The sequence below is a fragment of the Molothrus ater genome, chromosome 19 (genome assembly GCF_012460135.2).
Source record: "Molothrus ater isolate BHLD 08-10-18 breed brown headed cowbird chromosome 19, BPBGC_Mater_1.1, whole genome shotgun sequence".
In the NCBI taxonomy this organism is placed as follows: Eukaryota; Metazoa; Chordata; class Aves; order Passeriformes; family Icteridae; genus Molothrus; species Molothrus ater.
In genome coordinates this window covers 2,137,908-2,162,373 of record NC_050496.2, presented here as the reverse complement: position 1 = coordinate 2,162,373, position 24,466 = coordinate 2,137,908, and the positions used below count along the sequence as shown (strand labels likewise).

The 24,466-nt window shown below is 43.5% G+C and overlaps 1 pseudogene; it reads right to left on the bottom strand.

Annotated features, from left to right (window-relative positions):
* Positions 1 to 8,256: 8,256 nt before the first annotated feature.
* On the bottom strand, positions 8,257 to 23,851 carry LOC118693618 (myosin-1B-like; annotated as a pseudogene).
* Positions 23,852 to 24,466: the final 615 nt, after the last annotated feature.

Here is a 24,466-nt window from a genome sequence, read left to right as displayed (position 1 = left end):
TCTTATGCTATGAGAAGATGCCTTGCAGTCTGGGAGGTGATCAGTGCTGTAAAGCAGAACCATGAGATCTCGCATTATTGCTGCACACAATTCCGCAGACAGGTCACAAAGTGAAAATACCAACATGCTTTATGATACAAATATCAAATCCTTCCAGGTACATGTACATACATCAGGACAGCAAGGCAGGAGAGGGAATGTCCCTTTCTGCCCACCACAGACGTGCACTTACCATGAATTTCCTCTGCAGACAGAGCAGCCCAGATCCAAGGACTCTTTTATAAGGTCCGGTCAGCGCATGCTGCAGATGCATCCTCTGTCTTTGGGCAAAGCATTTCTGGCAAACCTTGTTTTTGGCAAAGCATTGTCTGGCAAACTGAATGTACTGAAAACTGGAAAGTGATGTTACTAGATATAATTAGAAAATTTTTGTGTCTTCCTAGCTATGTGAATAAATCGCCTATAAATAATACGAGGAGATTCCTAAGGGGGGGAAATACAGCTAATGATGACTAGAGGAATGAAGGTAAGCACTAATAACTGTAAGGCCATGGATGCTCCATGAGTCTGAGCTAAGGGAGCAAGGGAAAACCATTCCCTGGGCGAGCATAGTGACATTTAAATGCATACTTCAACTTATTCTGAGGACATCATATCTCTGATGACAGTTGTCCTTTCACAGAGCTCTCTACTTACGGATCTTGGACATGACATGTGGATTTCACTGTTGTCTGCATGGCTTACCTTAGTCAGATTATTACATATTACTCTTTATTCATATTATTCTGTATCCATATATCTCTGCAGGGCTGGATTCTATTGGTGCCGGAAGCAAAACAGAGCCCAGCTGAACAAGACAGGGCAGAATGAAGGATGTCTATGGGAACAGTCTGTTCTGCCCAGAAATGCAGCTTGGGCAAAGCACTGCAGTGCTGATATTCTCCATGGAGGAAAGGGGATTCAGGCATCCTGAAGACAGGCTCTTGATGAGAAGATCACAGAATGACAGAACCTGGTCCAACTCGTCTTGGACAGTGGAGTTTCTTTAATAAATAACAATATCTGTATCCAGATCTTCATAGCTCCTTCCTCTGACACTTGCCAAGAGACGGTTCCCAGTGAGAATATGTACATGTAATATGCATGTAATGATCCTGCTAAGAATGCTTCCACAGCCTCTCTGATGTGTTCCTTAAAGATTTTCTGAGTCAGCAACAATGTCTTGATGTATTTTAAGTCTAAACCTAATTTTCATACTATGAATTTGTCCTTTGCCTGGCATCAAGTAGTTGTACACCAGAGGGGTATGCACATCACTTTGGTGCAAAACCTAATGTATCCCATAGCAAGTTCCATTAATTATCCAAGTCTGTGGCCTACAGACATGTCTTAAATTTAAAAAAAAAAAAAAAAAAAAAGAAAAAAGAAAGAACAAAAAAACCAGAGCAGGTATTGCTGTTGAAGAGCTATAAGTGAGCTTCCTGCTCTCAATGACAGAGAAATCCTCAGACAACAAGGTTACAGATAAGATGAAAAATAGTAATAATTTTAGTGCAAAAAATGAATCGAATTTGTCATAAATGTAAACATCATAGATTCAGAGAATTCAACACTGAGGTTCTATTTGCAAAAAATAATTGGAACAAGTTAATGTTAAGAAATTTGGACTCCCAGGCAGGGGCACATTGCCTCCAGCTTGAAATGACAGCATGTAAAAATTGGGTCAATTGGATGTAAATGTGACTGCAGTCTGAGTAGGCATTTTTTTATATTTCCTGGGAAGTGGAATGTTAACAATCACCATGCCTGTAGAGTATGCTGGCATAAATACGGCACAAATCACTTCCTAGAAGCAAAATTCTGATTTTCCTGAAGTAGATATTCACTGAAGGCTAAAATGAGAGCAGAGATGATAACTTGATGTTGGATCCATATAAACTGTATGACAATGGGGTTAGTTCATGAGCTAACACTCTACTGGCATGGGGTAAGACCCTGATGATACAGAAATACCCTGTACAGTATCAGCCAAGTCTACTGTAGGGGCAAGACATTCTTGAGCTTCAACTCACCCAATGCAGCAAAATGCAGCAAACCTTTGCTCTGCTCCAGACCTGAGACAATGTACTTCAGGGTCACCATGTCTGCCCAGCTGCCACCATTTCTGCCACCCTGTTTGCTCCTTTTTCTGATATGGAACTTTGCTGGCCCCTCAAAAACCCCAAAGGCAGCTGATGGTGTTTCAGGCCTGCCATCAGTGCCAGTCCTTTGGCTACTTCCCTCTCCAAAATGTGCCAGCCTCATGTTCTTCCTTCAGAACTCGTCCTCCCTCTGCCCCTGGCCAGCACCCAAGGGGCACCAGTGAGCCACCCACTTGCTTTTAGTTGGGGCAGACCTGCCAGGACCTACAGGCCAGCCCAGAGCATCGTCCTGGCAGTGGCTCAGCCTCAATGGTGTCTGAGGCGGTGTGGCAGCAGGGTCTGCACACACCTTCTCCTACCCTGAACCAAATGCCCTCCCACCTCTCCTGCTACCTGAACTGCCACCTGAGGGTCAGCCCTATGTGCAAACACATCTTCATTTCACTCAGGAAAGAACACTTTTCTGTGGTTTGCCCTATGACAGCCTGTTGTCTTCAATTGGACTGGGAAATGTCCCAAATAAACAAATTGGGCTCCTCTGTGCCAAAGATGTTACCAATATTTCTCTGAGGACATACTGAGCTGGACACTTTGATCCCAATCCCACCATTCTGGTTGGTTTCTCTCCCTTTTATTTTGATTTATTTTCTTTCCATCAAACTTCCTCCCTGTCAGCACTGAGCAAGTAACACGAGTGGCTAATATAGAAAAGAAATAGGGAGGTTGGTGCCTTCCAGCCAGGTCAGCCAGAGGAACTTGCCAAATACATTTGTCATTCTCTTGTTGTCTCAGACACTGCCAGATTATTTTGAGCAGCAAAGGCCCCTGCAGCCCTGCTGGCTGAAGGGCACCAGCTGGCAGATTGGCTGTCTGGTGGGAAGTGCTCCTTTCCCCATCTCCCAGTGCTCACTGCCTGCCTGGTTTCCAGCTTTACAGAGGTTTTCCTGCTGGATTTTTCCAGATCCTGGCTGTTCTGATCCAGCTAGATCAGGAATGCCACAGCTCTTTGCCTGGACAGTCTCATCTGTAGAAGATGACAAGTTAATCTGTCTTGGCCTGCTTTTGACAAACTGCCTTTCATCCATTTTTTCCTGTAGCAGGTCTTGCAGAAGGTAACAGCCCTTTGGACAGTCATTCCTTCCCCAGACTTTGTCATTCCTAGTCCTTACTCTAGTCCATACATCGTGTGTCCTTGGTGTTGGAAGGCAGGTCTGGAAATCCCTCCTGAAGGGGAACTGAGCAGGTATAGTCCCAGTAGAAGAGAATTTCTCCCCAGCTTGTCATCTGGTCCCACCAAATGTTGAACTATGGTCTGGTCTCTGCTATGGCCACAGGAGCACTCCATGGCAGCCCCTCCAGAATGAGCTTTCAGTGGGCAGAACACGGGAGTCTCATGATTCACAGAGGCATTCACGGCTGGCTTGACTGGTGGGAGAATCTTCCCCAGCCTCACCATTCTGCATCATTTAGTCAGTCTGTCATAAATTTGAACCACAATAGCCTCCAGATAGAATAGGGGATATAGGTAAACTTCAGCTTTTTTACCTACAAGCAGGCAGCAGAAAGGAACTGCCTTTGTTATCATAAAAGTTTACTTATGTTTTTGATAGAGGGCTTTCACTGCAAGTGTCTGAGCCTTGCTTTGCCTTGCCAGAGGGAGAACCATCCATGTGCAAGTTGAGGGGATGTGTGCTGGAAGGATTAAGGTGTTTAGTGTGGATGTGTCCTGAAGGAAGATGAAGAATGTTCCCCCCACCTTGCTCTCCACAGCTCCCACATTGTCAGAAGGACCTGCGGGAGCCTCATGGCCCCTGATGGACTTTTGTCCCAGAAATTCACCGGCTTCTCCATTTTTTCCCTGAGCTTTCCAAAAACCTCACAGGTAACACAGACAAACCTACTGCTATTCACATTTACTCCTTCAAATTATCTATTCACCAGATATTTTATTCAAAAACCTTCACCATGGGATCTGCAGCTTGCCAGTGCTGTAGTCAGCCATGCTGTCATATGAACTGGGTGTGCTGGAGGCATCAGTGCACCCTGTGGACCCTGATTAACTGTCTGGCAGGGAATATTCACACTGCTGCAGCAGCATTTCTGCTGCCTCTGGGTAAAACGAGAGCTCCCAGGAGCATTAGCACATGCTGAAAACAAATGCTGATGCTCTGATCTGCTGGAGCAAAACTTCTCATCCCTACTCTTCTACTAAGACCTAGCTGAGCACTGGACCATTGCAATGGTAAGGACATACTTTGTATATAAAAACCAGGAAGAATCAGATCAGACTAAAGTAAAGTGTATTTCTTGCAGGCTGTTTGTGTGGAATACTGTGGCTGGTATGATGAGTTGCCCAGCAAAGAAACATGGTTTGGAGATCTATTAGGCATCCCTAATCCATGCTGGTGCAGGGAATGAAAAAAAAAAATAGTAAGAAACATGAACTGACCTAGAAGAAAGTTGTTAATTTTCATAAGTAATGACAGACTTGAATGCATCCTTTGGGATGGAAAGCAGTTCAGGATGTTCACTGCATGGGCTATGAGAGATGAGAGCTAAAATCCAGGGAAGTAGAGCATAAGGCCCTGGCTAATGCTGCTGGTGAAATCTGGGGTTGGGGGCAGCTGTTTAGGTGGAGATTTTTTGGAGCAGGGAGAGGGGAGTGAGGCTGGGGTTTTTTTTTCTGTTTGTTAATTTGTATGAATTGGTGTCTTTTCTCTTTTCAAGTCCTTTTCCTCTAGTCTTAGTGGTTGCTATGCTTGTGATTTGCTGCATTTCATGGAAATCAAAGTGTTACTTTTCCTGGTAGGGACTGTTGTGATTTACATGTTTGTAAAGGTGATGCCATCCTTTTTCAGTGGGGACTCCAAGTGGCGTCCTGAAAAACTGCAGTGGCAGATTATCTGCAGGTAAGAGGAAGGTGTCATTTCACTGAGCAGAGGAAGGTAAAAACTGTGACCTGGAATGTCAGGATAAACAGCTCTTGAAATTGCATCACAGTTAGCTAATCAGTCTCCTTCTACCAGCAAACATGAGAAGATGACATCTGAGCAGTGTTCTAAATAATATCAGAGTGATGTAGGGGATACATTTTCCCCACACACTGGAGCTTCAGTTACAGAGAAGATGAGCAGAGTGGAAGGACTGATAAGCCAATGGGAGGAAGATCAGTGCCTGGAATTGTCAGAGATGTTGGAAAGTGAAGCAGAAATGACAGAAATCAGTGTTCAAAGTTCAGTATTAGAAGGAAAAAAAGTCCAGCTTGTACTGAGAAAAGAAAAAGAAAGGATGATGAGGTATAACTCACATATAATGTCTTAGTGCCTTTAAAGTGCTGATGCTTTTGTGCCCAGGGGACACAGTTGTCCATGCCCAAGCTCTTGAAGGTCACAGCACTCTATATTCCCCATGGGGCAGCAGCTCTGGTGGAGCTCATCAGCTGCATCTATTTTAAAATTCCTCTGGGACTTGTTTCTTTAGGCCACTTATGGGCCCATGTTTCTTCAGACCACTTATGGGCCCATGTTTCTTCCTAGATCAGTTACCTGTGCATCAGCACATTTTACATCACAAGCAGCCTGACTCCAGAAATAGTGTGTGGATGCAAAATGACTGCTTGTCCTCCAGCCAAGGCTGCAAATCAAAAGTGAGGAGAAATTGGTTTTCCTTACTCATCCCTTTAATATTCCTCTCTGATTCCAGCAAGTCTCCAGCCCTGCTTTCCAGGCTGCCTGGTGGCAAGGCCAGCTCAGCACAGTGCAATTGTGTGATTTCTCTCCCACCTGTGCAGTGTAAATTCTGGCCCCAGGTGTTGTCTCCTTAGGGACCTGCAATGTTGCCTCTCATCAGCTGAGCATTAGTAATAAATCCTCAGGCCAAAATAGTAACAAATACAGGTGAGAGAGGAGCCCCAAGAGTCTCATGTGCTTCATGTGCATCCTGATTTTTCCACAGTCAGAGCAGGTTGTTCATTTTGGGGGTGCTTGTAATATTGTCCAAAGGGAACAGGGAGCTTTGGCATTGAAATATAGTCCCCAAAGTTGTTGTGGTATTTACTACTATGTCAGCAGTTCTAAAGAGGTACAGATGGAGCTGGAAATAATTCTCCATGTTTTCACTGAGCCACGGTTGTAACACATTGATTTTTGAATTACGTTTTTGGGGTTTGTTGGTTTGTTTGTTTAAAGAAAGATGTTCGTTAGAACAAAGAAATTCTCCTGCTTTCTTTCAAGGTGTGGCAGGTAAGGATTTGTCTGGAAAAATGATACCACCTCTCTCTTAGGAGCATATTGTGGGAAGGGAAAAGCAGAGGAGTCATTTCCCTTCTTTGTTGCCCAGATATCGCTGGCACTGATGAAGTTTTCACAGCTTCACACATAGAGATGATGTCTCTGAAGAGCATCACTTACAGTGACACAAGAGTCTACACAGAGTGTCATCTTTTCCTTAAATATATTTAACTGCTGCCTAGAAGACTACTTCCATATTTAGTTATAAAATGGGAGGATTCCTTGGGTGTAAATCTCAGTGTATTTGGGAGGAGGAGGACCTCCCAGTCCTGAACACTGACTGCTGTGGTGCAGTGCAAAAGGCTTCAATACTGCTTTTTTCTCATCATCTGCTTTCCAACATCTTCAGCTCCTTTCCCCAACAGTTTCACTGCTCCTTGAAGCACTCCCCATAAATAAAGACGTGTAGACCTAGCCAGGAACCTTGAGGGATCCACAAATGCTCCTGTAGCGTGATAGAGCCAAGTCTGCTTTACAATGGTAAAATGGAAAATGGTATCTTCATGTAGAATCTGCCCTTGGCAGCTGTGCAATGTGCCTGAGTCCAGTACTGCTACAAGTGGGGTTCCCTATTTTAAATACTGCTTCTTGCCTTGCAGGAAACAGCCTGTCATATAAGACTTCAGACCAGTACACCTTATGTAGATGCTTTGTTTCTTTTCTGTTCAGCCGAAGTACAGTTGGTATCTACATTCCACTCCAGTGCTGCAAGAGTCAGGCAGGTAGGATACAATTTGTCATCACTGTCTGTGAATTTTTGCCTCTGTAAATTGTTAGATTTTATGATTCCTTTCAAGTTGTAATGTTCTCAGTACTATTTTCACTTGAAGACTTACCTTGCATGATGAAAACCAGCTCTTAGCTTTTTGTATTTGTACATTACTCTTAATTATTCCTTAGCACAAAAACTCATACATTTCAGTACTGGAAACACTATACAGTAGTGCAGCTCTTCCCACTTGTTCTGGTGGCTCTACATTTTACATTGCTTGGGGTTTATCCTCTTGTTCACACTTCTACCAAGCTGTTCATTAAGTTCAATTTAATTTACAACTGGAACATATCAGTATTGGCTATTCTGCCTCACAGAGGAAGTAAGGCACTGCAATATCTTCTTATCCAAATAATACATTATTTGTTTTTCTTTGAAACTTATTGTTAACACCATATTTGTGAAGTTATTAACAAGGTTGTATGATCTTTGAATTTCTTCAGTATCAAGCCACTCTCTAGAGTTACTGGCCTTCACTTGCCTTGTTCTAAGGCACACATCAGTCCATGCCTAAGCTCCTCCATAAGGACTCAGAGACATACAGATGCTTTTGGGACTACAGATGTTTTCCCTTGGGGAAACTTCCCTCTAAATACCACTTGCCCAAGTGATAATGGGACCATCAATGGGACCCTCCGAGTACTGTACCCATGTAGAAGCACGGTGCACAAAGGAAAACAAATTTTTTCTATGCCAGCACAGAAAAGGTGCTTGTCCTGCCTTTGTTCTGATCCTCTCCCAGTATGGAAATTAAATTAGTCTTATTGCCACCTTGGTCATGGGAGTAAGACAGAGTGGAGAAATACAGGAGACGGGATAAGTAAAGCCGTACTGTTATGTAAGGCTTAAAGTGAAATAAATATTTCATTTGAAAATGCCCCAAACTTGTGTAATTGCAGAACTGAATTGACCAAAAGCACGGATTCTGCTGTGTACACAACGAAATCTACGTTCTTTATTCTCTACATATAGACATGGTTACGAACACTTGAAGAAGGACAGAGGGCTCACATTTTGTGCAGCACTCAGGTCACTTTGATGCCTCATGACATCCTCACTCTTCCTCTCCTATTTTCTTGCCATGAATCTCACGGCTCTTGGCTCGGAGCTTGTTGACCTGTGACTCTGCAATGTCAGCCCGCTCCTCGGCCTCCTCCAGCTCGTGCTGGATCTTGCGGAACTTGGACAGGTTGACATTGGACAGCTCCTCCTGTGTGGGGAGAGGGAGTCAGGGGTGAGGAGCCCAGGGCAGGGGTTTCACTCCTGCTGCAAGTCAGCCTTATGGGCCTGCAAATCTCCATCCCCCTCCCACCACTGCTCACACATCAGCCTCACACAGAGCTCCTCATCCTCCCCTTTTCAGGACCCTACTGGGACAAGCTCCACCAGGACTGTTCACAAGTAAGAATCAATTTCACCCCTTCAATTTATCATTTCTGTACTTACTCTCCCACTACTTCCTGCCCAATTGTCAGTGCAACTTACTGGGTTGGGAAGACCAGGAAGCCTCCTGCTGCTGATTAGTAGCAGAGATTCAGGAAATTGTCAGTCACTGGGTGTGGCCCCTGGGTTTGTTTACTCGGGCCTCCTCTGTGAAACAGGCTGCAGAATTTCCTTTAATGAATGTCCCTAAATGCAGGGTGCCCAGGGCTCACCAAGGCCTCTGGACACAATAGTAAAGCAGCATGGTCAAGACACTTGTGTCTCAGGAGTTTCTTTCATATCTCTCTCCTGGTATTCAGACTCACTCAAGGTGTGTCCTGTCACGATGGAATGTGGCCTTTGCCCTTTCTCCAAGCAATACTTACAGCCTCCTCAGCTTGTCTCTTGTAGGATTTCACTTTCATTTGCAGCTTGTCCACCAGATCCTGCAGCCTGAGAATATTCTTCCTGTCTTCCTCAGACTAAAATGTTTGGCAAATGGACAATCAATTCTTGGTTCTGCATCACATGAGGTTAACAATTCCCCATGGGGATGGTGTGGGCAAAATGTGACTCACTGTGAGAAAGCCCAGTGAGAGCAGGAGAGCTCCTGCCTTACCTGGTAGGTGAGTTCCTTCACCCTGCGCTCGTACTTGCGCACACCCTTCACGGCTTCAGCGCTGCGCTTCTGCTCAGCATCAACCTCCCCTTCCAGCTCCCGCACCTGCAAGGACAAGCCCAGCCCTGCAGCTGCCCTGGCAATGTCTCTCCAAGGAGGGACACGCTCACTCAGGCACAGCCCCAGCCCTACACACCCTGGCCTCCAGCTTCTGGATCTGCTTCTTCCCTCCCTTCAGTGCCAGCTGCTCGGCCTCTTCCAGACGGTGCTGCAGGTCCTTCACTGTCTGGTCCAGGTTCTTCTTCATCCTCTCCAGGTGGGCACTGGTGTCCTGCTCCTTCTTCAGCTCTTCTGCCATCATGGCCGCCTGATCAGAGCAAAGGGTCAAAGCCATTTTGGGGCTGGAGATATTCTGGGGAGACTACATTCACCATCAGCAATGCCAGGAGCACCCAACTCACATCTGTGATGGCCTTCTTGGCCTTCTCCTCAGCATTGCGGGCTTCCTGGATGGTATCCTCCATTTCACTCTGGATCTGGGCAATGTCTGTTTCCAGCTTCTTCTTAGTGTTGATCAAGCTGGTGTTCTGTTGAACAATAAAATTATGTGCAGTTATTTCCAAAAAAAACCAATTACTTAAGAAATTTACCGTTTCAATGTAAAGTTATCCTCTAAATATCTGATATCAGATATATGTCTGATAAATATCTGATAAATATCTGATATTTTCCTGATGTATTTTGTCAGGTCATACACAGCTACATAGCAGAGAATTACTGAAATTTGAAGCAGCTCTTCTGACTGCTCTTGCAATCCTACTCATTTTGCTGTAATCCATTTCTTTGTACAAATGTAATAACTCTGGTTCAGATAAACTACTTTATTAAAAGAGTTGATTTAGGAATTTACACAGAAGAAAATCTATAAAGGAAGAAAATTGCCCATGAGATTTTGAATCTAACCTGAGTGTGGAGGAGCTGAACTCTCTCGCTTGCATCCAGAAGCTCCTGCTCAGCCAATTTCCTCGACCGCTCCGTCTGCTCCAGGGCTGCCCGGAGCTCCTCAATTTCAGCCTGCAGCAGGTTTGCTCTGCGCTCCACCATGGCCACCTGCTCCTTCAGGTCATCCTGTGTCCTGAGAGCATCATCCAAGTGTATCTGGGTGTCCTGTAGAGAATAAAGAGAAATTATAAAGCGAAGAATCAAGAGAAATTATAAGATGACACAGCATTGTTGCACAATGGCAATTGCCGCCAGTCCCACAATGATTATGGTAGTATAATATAAATAATTATAGGAATATATTTATATGTGGACTTATTGTCCTTCTGTGCACAGTATCTTAGAAAAGTCAGCTGGAGGCTGATTCATGAGAATCTGGGACAGCTGAAGAGTAAGGTCAAGTCCCCAAATTTTAGGAGAGTGGACTTGAGTTTCTCAAGGAATTCCTGGATGAAAACCCATTGAGAAACTCCTCTCAAGAATAAAGAAGCAAAAACTGAGTTAAGAATGTTTTTTCTGGAGTGCAGGAGCTCTCAATCCACATGTGTAAGCAATCAGGCAAGACAGCCAGATCAGCATGGCTGAGCAAGGACCTTCAGGTCAAACTGAAGTGTAAAAAGGAAATGCATTGGTGGTAGAACAAGCAGCAAATGTCTTTGGAAGAATATAGAGATGCTGCCAGGATGTGTGGGGATAGGATTACGAAAGCCAAGGCAGAGCTAGAGCTGAATTCCTGTTTTGTGTGGCCTCACATGGAGTACTGCATCCAGTTCTGGGCTCTTCAGTTAAGGAGAGTTATTAAGGAACTAGAATGTATCTAGAGGACTGCAGCAAAGCCAGTATTGGAAAGAAAAACCCAAAGTGCACATTCTTAGTGTAACAAACCTTCAGCACTGCCTGGGTGTTTCTCAGATTCTTCTGTGCCTCTGCAGCCACACGATTGGCATGGCTCAGCTGGATCTCCATTTCATTCAGGTCTCCCTCCATCTTCTTCTTCAGCCTCAGGGCTTCATTCCTGCTCCTGATCTCAGCATCCAGGGTGCTCTGCATGGACTCCACAATTCTGAGGTGGTTTCTCTTCATCTGATCAATCTCCTCATCTTTCTCTGCTATCTTCCTGTCAATCTCAGCCTTCACTTGGTTGAGCTCAAGCTGCAGGCGCAGGATCTTCCCCTCCTCATGTTCCAGGGAGGCCTAGAAAAGTGGTAACAAATATTGATAAAATCAAAAATGTTTTCAGAAATCTCAGCTGTTCCTCAGCCAGAACAGAGTGTAACTCTGTTCCAGGCCTTTTCAGTCCTATTTCCTCATTTCTTTACTGCAGACACCAGTTATTATGGTCATGTACCTCAGCTTCCTCCAGAGCCGCCTGGATTTCAGATTTCTCCTGTTCAACCTGCTTCTTCACTTTCTCCAGCTCATGAATCGCCTTTCCTTGCTCAGCAATCTGCTCCGTGAGGTCGGAAATCTCCTCTGAAAGGAAGGGAGAAAAGCGCCATGATCAGGCAGAGAGCTGAATGGAGAAAGGCTCTGGTGCATCAAGGTGCCAGGCAAGATCTTATCCCAGCAGGCCCAGAGCTGTTAAGTGTGGCAGGCAGACAAGCTTGTGAGAAAGGCCAGGGTGGAGCAGAGGGCCAGGGACTTACGCTGCAAGTTCTTGTTCTCCCGCTTCATTGTTTCCAGGTGGTCCAAGGACTCCTCATAGGCATTCTTCATCTTGAACAGCTCCGTGCTCAGAGAGCGCGACTCCTTCTGAGAGGCCTCCAGCTCAGCCTGCGTTTCCTCATACTTCTGCTTCCATTCTGCCAGGATCTGAAGAGAAACGGGGGGTGAGTAGGGCTGTGGCCATCACGAGGCCCTGCTCTGGCCAGGAGTGCTGGTGCTGGAGGCCAAAAGACCTTGTCAAAGTTCTTCTGCTTCTTATCCAGAGCAGCACAGGCAGCATTGGATCTCTCCACGTCAATCATCAGGTCCTCCACTTCATTCTGCAGCCTCTGCTTTGTCTTTTCCAGGGAGGCACATTTGGCATTGACAGCCTCAACATGCTCCTCTGCATCCTGCAGGCGCTGGGCCAGCTTCTTCCTGGGAGGAGACAAGCCCAGTTGCATGTTAGAGCTTGGAAGGAATCAGTTCTGTACTTGAGAGAGGTCAGCTGATCACTTTAAGGGTTTTGAACTGCGCACTTTTCACAGATATGTAAGGATCTGTACTTTGCTGTGTCCGATCACGTATTAGGCCTGTCTTAGCACTTCTAGTCCTAAAGCCTATATTTTCCCTTCCTATCTCCACTTTTTCTCTGCCTTCCTCTCTGTCCTTTTTTTTTACAAATCTATATTCTTGCCTTCATCCCATTCTTATCTTAACCCACTCTCAGACATTCCAATTTCCCGTGACCAATTTCAGTCTTCTCCTGTCATTTCCCATTCTGCTTCCCCACGTACTTGGCCTCCTCGAGCTCCTCCGTGCGCTGAATCGCGTCCGTCTCGTATTTGGTTCTCCACTGGGCCACTTCACTGTTGGCCTTGGACAGGGCTCGCTGCAGCTCCCCCTTGGCCTCCTGCTCCTCCTCATATTGTTCCCGGAGCAAGTCACAGTCGTGGCGAGCGGACTGCAGGGCATGGGCCAGGGCATTCTTGGCCTAGATGGAGAGTGGGGTTGTGTCAAGAAGTGGTAATATCTCATGAAATCTCTTCCAATGAATTAACTTCAAGCTACAAACATGACTGCTGGAGGAATGTTTGCAGTGAAGAACAGATGTAAGACTGGTGACAAAATCCATTAATCAAACTTATTGCAGAAACAAAAGCCTTCTCCCAGGAGGCCTTTTGGCTTGTGCTAAGCAGATCCTGTCCCCACTAGGCAGTGTGAAGCTACATGTGTTCCCAGTAGCCAGTGGAAAGAAATCAGGAATAACCTTAATTTCCTCCTCTAGATGCCTCTTCAATTCCTCTATCTGTTGGGTGAAAGCCTGTTTGCCTCTTGACAGCTGAGAAATCAGAGCATCTTTCTCATCTACCTGGCGTGAAAATTCACCTGGGGAAGCATACAAATAAGAAGATATTCTAATTGTCATTCATGACCCAAACAAGCTGGTTTAGGAGTCATGCCAAAACATATTGGAGTCTCTCTAACCAGCTTCTGTCTGCAGACGAGCTCTTTGAGCATTGAGGTCATTGATCATGCGCTGATGCTCTTCTTCCTTGGACTTAATCTCACTCAGCTGATCTTCCAGAGTGCGGCACATCTTCTCCAGGTTGGCCTGTAGAGATCACAGAGAATGAAAGAAGATTAGTATCTGGATGCCTTCTTATTATGAACAGCAGCATTCTAACCAGATAAAAGTGAACAGACTTGCAAGTTGTATACTGTTCCTTGGAGTTAGAAGGTTAGAAACAAGATCCATACAGAGACATGAGTTAGATGGTCATCTGTCCATAATTTTAACGGATATACTTCAACATTATTTATATTCCTGTTTTTTTCATATTTTTCCATACCTTGGCTTTGGAGACAGACTCCATGTTGCTGGCCAAGTCATCAATCTCCATTTTCATCTCACTCTTCTCCTTCTCCAGCTTCTGCTTCACGCGTTGCAGGTTGTCGATCTGCTCGCCCAGCTCAGCTGTGCTGTCCGCGTGCTTCTTGCGCAGGGCGGCAGCCGTGGCTTCGTGCTGCAGCGTGGCCTCTTCCAGGTCACGGCGCATCTTCTGGAACTCTGCCTCACGCTTCTTGTTCATCTCCACCTGAGCTGCTGTGGCCCCTCCTGCTTCTTCCAGGCGCTCGCTGATCTCCTCCAGCTCCCTGGACAGGTCAGCGCGATGCTTCTCTGCTTTAGCGCGAGAGGTTCGCTCTGCCTCAATTTCCTCCTCCAGCTCCTCAATGCGGGCCTGCAGAACAGCAGGGACCCTTCACAGCTGTGCCCTCCTCCTGCCTGAGCTGAGCTGAGCAAGGCAGGGCAAGGAACAGAGACTTGCCTGCAGCTCCTTGATCTTCTTCTGAAGTTGCATGCCCAGGGCCTGTTCATCCTCGATCTTGCCCTGGATCTGGCTGATTTCAAAATCTTTCCTTTGGGACAAGTGAACCGTGTTAGAGCTCCAAGAAACAAGACAAGTGCTGCAGCCCAGCACTCAGGTGCCCCAGAGCCACACTTACTTCTTCAGTTTCTCATCCAGCTGCTGCTTATCATTCTCCAAATCCATGATGCTGTCCTGGGCCAGCTTCAGGTCTCCTTCCAGTTTCCTCTTCGCTCTCTCCAGGTCCATGCGCAGTTTCTTCTCTTGCTCCAGGGACCCTTCCAGCTAAACACAACAAGACCATCAGCCCTCTGCCAGCCACGTTGGACTCCATACCTGTCCTGTTCCTGCTCTATGTCTGTGTGCTTACATCATCCACTTGCTGTTCCAGCTTGATCTTGGCCTTGGTCAGAGTATTGACTTTGTCTTCCTCTGCCTGCAGGTCATCCAGGGTCTGCTGATGGGCCTCTTGGAGGGCTTTCTTCTCTTTTGTCAGCTTGGCGATGGTCTCATCCAGAGCTGCCATCTCCTCGGTGAGGTTTTTCACCTACAAATATAAGCATGCTTTAAAATTTGGAAGAAAACAGGTTCACTGCTTTTATGTTTCATTTATATTTTGGATTCTCAGAGACGCACAGCTCAAGATTTTCCAAAGTCAGCATGTCTTTTGGTAAGTTGCCTTTTACTCTGAGTCTGTAATTTCATGACCCTTTATGTGACTGCCAATGTGTGTACCTTGTTTTCAGTGGCATGTTTTTCCTTCTCCACCTTGGCCAGTGTTAGCTCAAGGTCATCAATATCTTTCTTCAGCTCTGAACATTCATCCTCCAGCTTCCTCTTCTTGGCTGTTAGCTCAGCATTAATTTCTTCTTCATCCTCAGCCCTTTCAGTCACTTCCTTGACTTTGGCTTCCAGCTGGATTTTTGTTTTGATGAGCTGGTCACACCTTTCCTCAGCATCAGCCAAAGCATCAGCTTCCTGGTGGGAATATGCAGGAAATGTTATTTAGTACTGAAGGAACCTATGTGAATTGGCAAGTCCTTCAAATTACTTTTGGGGAAAAAATAGAGTGTGCAATTACCTTGGAAACTACAAATCTAGAAAAACGTTTTAGTTACTTTTCTTGTTGGATCTTTTTGCATCTCTAATACAGCTCTGTTTAGCTACATTTCATTTCAACCTATTTATTTTGGGTATATCAGAAAGTCACTTAGATTTAACTGATGTTTTCCTTTTCTACTTTAGAAAGTGATTGTGTCTTTGTACTAAACTCAAATTTATGTGGAAGTGTTGAGAAATGTAAATAACTCTACCTCCAAGGAAATATTTGAAATTCCCATTAGTAGCTTTATACCAGCCAATGGTGTCAGTGGACAATAGAATGAGATTCATCATTCCCTGAAACAGACATTTCAGCTCTAGGGTATTGCCAAAATATTTTTTATGGTTCTTGAAGGCCAAAAGACATTGGAGACACACATATGGAGATGATGCTTATGTTGTAAATTGTAATGGCTATCTGTTTTCTGGGAGTAGTAGGTGCAGGAGTTGAGATGACATCTGCTATAAGAAATGGTAATCAGCTCTTCATTTTGACAACTGAGTTAAGGCAGAGTAGTAGGTCAGTCAAGCTACTGTCTCTGCTCCACTAGATAAACTACAGTGACTACAATAAGGCTTTATGTCTCACATAATGTCTCTCATATGGCTTTATGAACTCACATGGACACAGGCAGGTATGAAGACTAAAAACTCATGCTTTTTAAATTACAGCTCGCAATAGTAAGATTGAGTGGAGAAAGAATGTGGCCTTTAGTTACATGGTATTAGGCTTAAAGTACTTTAGAAGGCTTAGTATATAATTTGAGAGTACTGTATTAGGAAAGTTAGATCGTATTTACTTTTCTTATAAAAGTATAGAAAAATGTTACTTACAGCCTGCACTTGGAGCTGCAGGTCATTTTTCTCCTTCATTAGAGATGCCATTTTCTCTTCAAGCTCCTTCCGCTTTGCCTCAGATTTTGCAAGCTCCTCCTTGGTTTTCTCAAATTCTTCCTTCATGTTTGCCATTTCCTTCTCAGACTCTGCACTCTTCAGCAAGGGCTTGATCTTGAAGAACAGCTTCATCCATGGCCAGTGTTTGACATTCATGAATGAGCGAATGTTGTACTGGATGCAGAAGATGGATTCCCTGAGGCATAATTAAAATGTACAATGAATATTCTCAGTCTGACAAGTGTCAACACTTTTCCATGAGCAAAATGACTCTTTAACTGAAGAAGAGGAAGGTGTACCTGCGCTCCACCATTCTCTGGTACTCCACCCTCGCCAGGTAGCCCCTGCACCTGGCCTGGGTGCGGGTGATGAGCTGTGCCAGCTTCTCATCTCTCATCTCCTCTAGGATCCCTATCAGCCCAGCTTTGAAGAACACCTTGAGAGAGGGAACGTTGCAGCTCATCACTGTCAGGTAGAGAGAGCAAAGGCCAGGCAGGCAGTGAATGGGGGGGTTTGTACCTTGGTGTGTCCAAATTTGTACTGGGTGTGATCCACATCGATTGAACTAAGAAGCTTCTCAGAAGCCTTCTTGCTATCGATGAACTGTCCCTCAGGGATGGCACTGGCATTAAGCACCTTGTATCTGTAGAATTGGAGGAAACGGGAGGAAGACAATGTCCATTCATAAGAAAGTTCTCTTCACTGAAAGCAAGAGCTGTGTTTGCAGCAGAACCAGGCTGAGGAAGTTGGAATTTCATCTCTCCATACTTAAAGACCCTGGCAAAGCTCAGCTGTGTGATGGAGAGCAATTGGTGAGGACACCTGACTTATCTCTTCATTTCATAGCTCTCACCTCTGTTTGAAGTCAGCATAGAGGACTCTGCTGGGGAACCCTTTCCTGCAGATCCTGATCCCTTCCAGCACGCCGTTACAGCGCAGCTGGTGCAGCACCAGCTCGTGCTCCATGGCACCTGGCAATGCAGAGCACAAATGAGGGGCACAGATTGCAGTGCAGAGGGGAATGGATGTATCAGAGCAGGGATCTTTCAGCTTGGGGTTCTTACCAGGTGTTTTAGTCTCATTGGGGATGATGCAGCGCACAAAGTGGGGGTGAGTGCTCCGCAGATTGGTCATCAGCTTGTTCAGATTCTCCTGTGGGATCATGCATAGTAGTTTAGATGAAGGAAATTTACTTTTGCATACTTTGTACCTAGAGGCCAAAGAACTAGTATAATAAATTTTAGAAGAAGCTTTCAAATATGATACCCTGGTTTAATGAAACCTTATATATACTTTTTATTGAAAAATATTCTCATTAAAAACTGATTAATTTTTTTGCCTTATTTTGGAAGAAGTAAAACACTACTCTACAAATATTTTAAGAGAAGCCCTTTTGGGATAAATATTTTTATTTAAGTTACATGACAGATTCTGAAAAAAACTTTTTCCCAAAAAATGGGAGTAAACTTTTAAAAGAAATGAAGACTGAATCCTAAATTTGAACAGAAAATCACAATGCAATGCACTTCATACTTAGTATAGCTTCTTTATAAAACCAATGCCAGAATACAAACCTGAGTGTATTTAGCTCAGTTTTGACATTATGTCACTTTATAGAAAATGAATCCATACTTTACCCGGAAAAGAGCTGAGACAGTCTGGAAAGAAGAGCCCTTCTTCTTGCCTCCCTTCTTGCCACCACCACCGCCACTAGCCTCTTAAAATAAAAAAAAGAATTTTTTAAATATAAACATACAACCTTTTTTGTTGTATCTTTACATATCCTAATTGTTGAAAAAGAAAAGTTAGAAAAATAACCTGCTTCTCCTCCACCATAAGAAGCGAAAAGTAAAGCCAGGGTCTTCACAGATGATTTCTGGTACAACCCAATGACAGTTTCATTCAGAGGGTCCTTGTTCTTCTCCAGCCACCCAGTGATGTTGTAGTCCACTGTGCCAGCATAGTGCACCAGGGAGAAGTGGGCCTCAGCCTTGCCTTTGGCAGGCTTGGGCTTCTGGAAATTGTTGGACTTGCCCAGGTGCTGGTCATAGAGCTTGTTCTTGAAAGAGGTGTCAGTTGCCTTGGGGAACATGCACTCCTCTTCCAGGATGGAGAAAATGCCCATGGGCTGGAAGATAGTTCAATAAACAAGAGAGAATGCCTGTAGAATATATGATTATGGCTTGGTCTCAAAAAGAATGCAGTAAAAGACCGGAAGCTGAAAAACAAACATTGCCATGTAGAAAATTTCTTTCTAAAAAGTGAATTTAAAAGGTTCACCTGCTTGATTTACACTTTGGCATCGTGATTCGGAATGTTTTCTATGCCAAAGACCATTGTAAAGTTCATGAGGAGAAAGGATATATTTTAAAGTGTTTTTCACAAATGTGTCCATGGCATATTTACTTGTGTTTTTGAATTTTCAATCAGTCCCCTAAATTATAAGGAACTACAAGAAATCTCTGTTTCTTCCTCTCAGAGGTCAGGCACTGTACTTGCTTTGCTGTGAACCATACAGAACCATTAGAGATAACTGTATGGATAATCAGTTATCCATTTCCATATAACTTTATTCCAGAACCCTAAGAAAATGTTTTCAGTTTACTTTAGGAACTGCCTTGTGTTTTTGAAGATAATATCCTTTAGCCAAGCAAACGAGATACCTTCCATGCAGAGAATGTGTGAGCATTACTTCTATAGTTTTCAGTGGACTTTGTAATATCTATAATGCATAATTAGCAGTAGTACAGGTCAAGATGTATTTCTGCAAGTAAAACTGAATACAAGTATCCAACCACTGGAAATTTAAAACAATGAGGTCTTGAATTAAAAACTTACCTTCTCAATGAGCTCAATGCAGGCAGCCAGGTCCATGCCAAAGTCAATGAATGTCCATTCAATGCCCTCCTTCTTGTACTCCTCCTGCTCCAGCACGAACATGTGGTGGTTGAAGAACTGCTGCAGTTTCTCATTGGTGAAGTTGATGCACAGCTGCTCCAGGCTGTTGAACTGCTCAGTGGAAAAATCCACAAGAACCAACCCTCATCAATGTGCAAAATTCTTCATCATTCTCCTCCGGCCTTTATAAATCTCCCCAGTTAAAACACAACTGTATTACCAGGACCTCACCATAACAGAACCTATATGCAGCCCCAGAAAGAAATACCTACATAATGAAAATGAGGGCTTTTGTTCCAGAGCAGATTTTTTAGTGAATATCCTAAAATTAACAATTTTTTTATTCAGCAAACAAGATGAGTGCTTGCTCTTGTCTCCAAAGTGAAAACCCTTTTTATTCCTTGGTTCTTTAAACATTTTGAACATCTTTAACTCATTATATATTTGCCAAAGCATCTCCTGGCTCTGCTCCAGAAGCTCTTTTATAAATTTATTGGAATTATTTTGGGTTATTTAATCCTTAACATTAAGCCCAAACAGTTGTAACATTACAACATATAAAAATCTATTTGCTGCTTCTGCACAAACAACATGACTCTGTGCTTGTACTGATGGAGTTTTAGGGGATTTTGTTTTCTGCTGGAAAAGAAAATCCAGCAGAATTTTTTTGGGGTTTTTCCTACATAAAATTTCAAATGACTAGCATGTTAAACATTCAGAGGAATATTACTTGCAAGTCCTCTGATATAACCATCCTTTCCTTCAAGAGCAGCCCTCAAACCTGAAATCCTTACATCAAAGATCTCAAAGCCAGCAATGTCCAGGACACCAATGAAGTACTGCCTGGGCTGCTTCGTGTCCAGCTGTTCGTTGATGCGAACAACCATCCACAGGAACATCTTCTCATAGACAGCCTTTGCCAGGGCACCCACTGAATTGTATACCTAAACCAAAGGAGAACGGAGCAGAAGAAATACAATTTCCAGAGCAAATAGTAAGTGATTCAAGTCAGAGGTTCCCAGTCACCAAGTGGTTGTTGTTACCTGCTGCACAGTTTGGCCCTTGGTCACGTATTCATTCCCCACCTTGACTCGGGGGTAGCACAGGGCCTTGAGCAGGTCTGCTGAGTTCAGACCCATCAGGTAGGCAGCCTTGTCAGCAACTAAGTACAAGAACAAGGAGATAGAAAAATTAAGGATAGCAAAACATGCAGCACTTTGAGTGATGAACCCTTCGCAAAACAGCTACAATATTTAATGTTCTTGTTATCAAATTTTGCCTACTGGCTCTCAGAGGAACCATGACATAATTATCCAATTGAAATCATCTTTGAATTGAATGTTTGATATCTAAAGGCTATATTTGTCTTTAAAAATCTTCACAGAATCTTCTAGAAACAATATATTTATGAAAAATCAATCCAGGAATTCATGAGTTTTTTTCCCTAAAAAGTGATTTATGAAGTAGAAGTTCTATAACTAAATATAATTAAATATAAATTTTATTTAAGTATCAAGCAGAAATGAGTTTTTTCAAAAAATCTTTTCTTTCTCAGTGGGTCTCAGCATATGAGCAAGTTATGCTGATTCAGAATGGTAGCTCAGGAGAGATTTTTGGATATGTATGCAGTTGGTAGAGCAAATAATGATGAGCAGTAATTGAAGAAAGAGTGCATTTTGGATGGCAGTTTCATAGCTATGTACCATCTCATCTAAACACATTTCTACTCCATCTTCCAAATACTGATTTATTATTTCCACTTCTATTTCTAGCAGGTTGGCCAAAGATTTTGCTGATACCTTCTGTGCCATCAGGCTCTGCCTGCTCCTCTCGTTGTTTCTGCTTGAACTTCAGGTTCCCATAGTGCATGACAGCCCCTGTCAGCTTGTAGATGGCTGTTTTCTCATCAGCACTGAAACCCAGGATGTCAATGGCACTCTGAAATAGGGACAGTAAAATAAAAAGCTTTGCCTGGGAGATGACAATAGTTACAATACTCTGAATTGCTACTTACATCTGTAGCCATCAGCTCCTCCTGGTCATTAATGCTGGCGACAGTGATCTCGCCTTGACTCACAAACTGGTAGTCATATGGGTTGGTGGTGATGAGGAGCATGTCTGAAAATAAGAAGATGGGTCATGTAGGCTTAGTTTAGCCAAGCAAGTAATAGTGTGAGCAGAAACTCAGCAATCTTCCTCAAGTTAGTTATTCTTCCTACCAATTAGCTCCGGCTTCTTGTTGGACATGATCTGATAAAAGATGTGGTAGCTCCTTTCCGCCTTGAGCTGGAAAGTGACTCTGGACTTCTCCAGCAGATCTGGAGGGAAAATCTAGTTAGAAACAAGAAGAAACAGCAAAAGAAAAAAAAAAGGGAAGATGGGAAGACAACAGGGAAGGCAGTGTAGACGATGTTGTATGGACGGGGGAATGGATGGATTTGGGAACTGCTGTGAAGTGTCTTACATGTTTCAATATCTGCAGAAGCCAGTTTTCCTGTGGCACCAAAATGGATTCTGATGAATTTGCCCTTTAAAGGAATAAAAGTGTTTTAAGATTAACAACATAGAAAGTATATCTGAAATAAAGAAGCTGGCACAAGTTTTCTACTTAGAGACATTTTCTTAAAATCTCTGTATTTGCACCACTAACATAAAGTTATCTTTTTCATTTTTGACCATGAAAATAATCAGCAGTGGCAAAACTGTATTTTAAGTATGCTGAGTGAACAAATGAGAAGGAATGTGTGAAATTCATTCAACAAATTATTCTAACTATATCCTGCACACAGAGAGCAGGATCCTTAATGATACAAAAATATCAATTCAAGTAGTTGAGCTGCTTAAATGTGAATTGTGATCTAATAAAAAACTTCACTTCTGATTAATTAAATCTGAAATACAGCAAATATTCAATTAGAAAATCTCTTTCTTTCTTTCTCTTTCTTTCTTTCTTCTATCCTAGCCTCATTCCCTTTTTTCCTGCAATTTGTCTGTCTCTTAGAAAATTAATACAAATGTAAGTAAAAATAAACAGAGCTATTTATTAACATTACAGTATGTTCTAGGAGAAACACCACATAACATGGCATTATTTGGATTTTAATTTTAATTTAAAACAGAATTATGTTTTGTGTTGTGAAATCTGGAGAATGATCTTTAGGATAAGTGGCAAAGCCATGGTAAGAAAATTCAGTTTTACTCCTGAAAACAGGATGGCTGAACAGAAAAGAATACTGACATAACTCCTGTTTACTATGTCACAGGAATTATTTTGTTAAGCAACTCACAAAGCGTGAGGAGTTGTCGTTCCTCACGGTCTTGGCGTTTCCAAAGGCCTCCAGCAGTGGGTTGGCGCTGATGATTTGATCCTCAAGCGTTCCCTGCAGGGTGATAATTATTGCTAGTTATCCTTTCCAAAAATCATGTCAAGAACAAAGGAAAGCATTGATCCCAACATGTATCAACTAATTTACCTGCATTTTGCCTGATGTTTGTTCTTCCTTTTTCTTGTCTCCACTGGCTGCAATTGTTGCAAAGTACTGATGACACGCTTTGTGTTCACAGTCTTCCCGGCCCCGGATTCTCCGCTGCCAAAGCCAAGAGAGAAGCAGAGGGTGCGTGGTCAGGCAGGAGGTGCCCTGGCACCGGGCAGTCCCGCAGGGACCCGTGCAGGGGGGTACCTACGTGATCAGGATGGACTGGTTCTCACGATCTGTGAACAAGGCAGAAACACAGTGCTCAAAACTCAATCAACAACAGAGAAAGAATGAAACATAATCAGGTAAGTCTAATGTTTTGCCTGATGTCAGCTTCACTTAACAAGCAAAGTACATCACTGAGTGCAGAGATATCTTTCATTTAAAAGAGCAGAAACAATTCTATGAAGATAGTAAACTCCAACAGATGTGTATGTCAGATCCAAGAAAACTTTGAAAAAGTCTCTTCACTTTGCTGAGATAGGATATCCCTTAAAAGAATTTAATGGTCCAATGTCCCTAAAGACTAGACAGAGCCACTCACCAGTCAGCATGAACTGATAGGCGTTGTCAGAGATGGAGAAGATGTGTGGAGGGGCCTCCTGGCGCTTCTTGCCTCGGTAGGCCAACACCACCTCGGGGTTGTACACCGGCAGCCACTTGTAGGGGTTGACGGTGACGCAGAAGAGACCCGAGTAGGTCTGCAGGAAGGGACACAGCACCTTGGCTTCCCCTGAGGCTGGCCCAGCAGCTGCTGAGGCTGCCCAGAGGAAGCTGCTGCTGCCACTTACGTAGATCATCCAGGCTGCGTAACGCTCTTTGAGGTTGTACAGCACAGCGGGTTCGTGCAGGTGGGTCATCATGGCCATGTCCTCGATTTTGTCATACTTGGGAGGGTTCATCGAGAAGATTTGATCTTCTTTCACAGTCAGGGTCTGTCAGAGGAAGAAGTGTACACATCTCAGCTAAGAACCTAGAGTGGGGATCATATGTTTTCCTTCGCTCTCGTTTTTGACTCACCTCTCCCCCTTCAGTCTTGACAGTGACTTTGCCTGATTCCTTGCTTGTGATTGTCCCTTTCACAAAGGATTCCTTTGCATGTACCACGAAGACAGATGTCTTGGCATCAAAAGGTTTGTTCTGGGCTGCAATTCTCTCCTTCTCTGACTTTCGGAGGTAAGGAGCCGCCTCCCCAAAGATGGCCATCTCAGCGTCCGTAGACATGGCTGCACTTTATGGAGGGGCTGGTCAGCAGAGAACGCTGTGGAGGAGCAGATATGTTACTCAAATTTGCCAGAAAGTAAGCACTTGTTAGGAGAAGAAAAGAGAAGTTGTGGAGAAGAAGAAACTATATTAATACAGCTTGTAGCCTTTTGGAAGGAATTGCGAATATTTGCATTGGTGTAATTCAATATTTTTGGAAAACTTCAAAATTATATTTAGGGAGATTATTTGGCCTTTACTGAAATCACATTTAAATAATCTATAGATACTTAGAATTCAACTATTTAGGCATTGTACTATGGAACTAAGAACCTCAAAAATCCTTTTAACTGCTTAAGCACTCTTAAAATTAATTTGGAAATATTATAATCCTCTTTTATCACAATTGATAGTTTTTTACAAAGATCAGAATGCTCATACTCCACTGTCTGAACTGCACACTGAAAACTCTGGCTTCTTAATGACTCAGTTCAGTATTTAGAACTTTTTTATAATTGTATTAATAATACAATTTTCTCTAATTTTATTGACTGCTTGAATCCAGGCATAAATTGCAACATGACTGTTAAAAGATTAGTGCTGTTCAAACCACACTGAGATAGCTCCTTTTCTAGT